Raw genomic sequence first — 1,708 nt, forward strand, 5'->3', positions numbered from 1 at the left:
TCAAAAACCAGTAAACCTTCCCAAAGATGGTCACTCACAGTCTTAACGTGGACTTTTATTTTTTTTAATCATTGGACACCTCTCTTCCATTGGATGACTTATTTGTCAGGGCTCACTTTTATTGTATAGGAGATGTTCAACTAATTTTGAATAAAGCCCTTATTTTTATTCGCTTTGCCTGAATCTAGTTTTTTTTTTTCATGTTGGGGAGGACCATGTAAAAAGAGAAGGCCGTGGTGTTCTAGAAAGCTTGAGAAATGTTGATGTTATATTCTCAGATTCTCTTTCATTTTTTTTTAAAAATGTGTACAGGTAGTCCTTGACTTACAATAATTTGCTTAGTGACCGTTTAAAGTTTCAGTGACACTGAAAAATATGACTTATGACTGATCTTCACACTTAATGACTTGCAGCATCTCCCCATAGTTGTGATCAAAATCTGAGTGCTTGGCATCTGGTATGTATTTACGATGGTTGCAGTGTCCCAGGGTTATAAGGTCACTTTCTGAGACTTTCCCAGCTGGCTTCCTACAAGCAAATTCAGACGGGAAGTTGGATTCACCTAACAGCCATTTGATTCACTAAATAATTGCAGTGAGCAAGTGAACAACTGTGGCTAGAAAGGACATAAAATCAAGCGCAACTCACTTAACTACCCCCTAGCTTAGCAAAGGAAATTCAGGTCTCAATTCTGGTCGTAAGTCGAGGACTACTGGCATCTAAATTTTGCTTTAGAGGTACACATTGTGCTGCAAATTATACAATGAGAATTCTGATATTTCATTCCTAATTCCAGGCGTTTTTCACTGTGCTATATATCCTGTTCAAGTCTTTCTGTAGTTCCGCACTCTTTGTAATAGCTAAATGTGTCAGAATGGTTTTTAAGCCTTCAAGGCCTTTGTGGTGGAATGATTGAGCCTGTTGAATGGAAATCTCAGGCATTCACTCACAAATCAGGGAACCTGCCTCTCTTCTTCCGAGTAAATGGCCTGGAAATTCTCAATATTGCCACCTATCTTCCAGGGCATCTCACTTGGTGCCCTCTCTAAGCCCAGGGTGTGTGAGAAATAAACTCACAACTTATGCTGCCTTTCTGGTGAGTCAAGTGACAAAAATTTTAAAATGGCAATGATAGAGAAGTACTGCATTCTATTATAGAGACCTGATTAATGGTTTCAGCTTGTACTTTCCACCTTGGGAGATAGGCCAATCATTTAAAAATAAATAAATAAATAAAATGTAAAATCGTTTCTTGTAAACTTTAGAATACATAAGGAAGAGAATTACCATTACTTTGACCAAGATCAAAAATTCAAAACAAAACAAAGCAAACAAATAAACAAAAAACAATATTCAGGCAGACCACAAGATGGTGCTGGTCTGCTGCAAATGAATGCTTGTACAACATAGTATCTTATGAGATAAGAAATGGTACAGTTCATTATTCTGACTACCACAGAATTACAAATACAATTAACATGCAATTTTATTTTATTTTATTTTATTTTATTTTATTTTTCACCATACACCATACACCAAAACTACATAAACATAACTCTTTTCTTCTAACAGAACAGTGCTTTACATTTTAAATGTTCTTTACATCTTATTTACATTTTGTATACATCAATAATTATATCTTTTCCTTTCTCTGTTCTAGCCAATTATAACATTTATTCCAAATTTCATAAAATTCTGACATCTCCTT

The sequence above is a fragment of the Protobothrops mucrosquamatus genome, unplaced genomic scaffold (genome assembly GCF_001527695.2).
Source record: "Protobothrops mucrosquamatus isolate PMUCROS unplaced genomic scaffold, P.Mucros_1.0 scaffold1923, whole genome shotgun sequence".
Lineage (NCBI taxonomy): Eukaryota > Metazoa > Chordata > Lepidosauria > Squamata > Viperidae > Protobothrops > Protobothrops mucrosquamatus.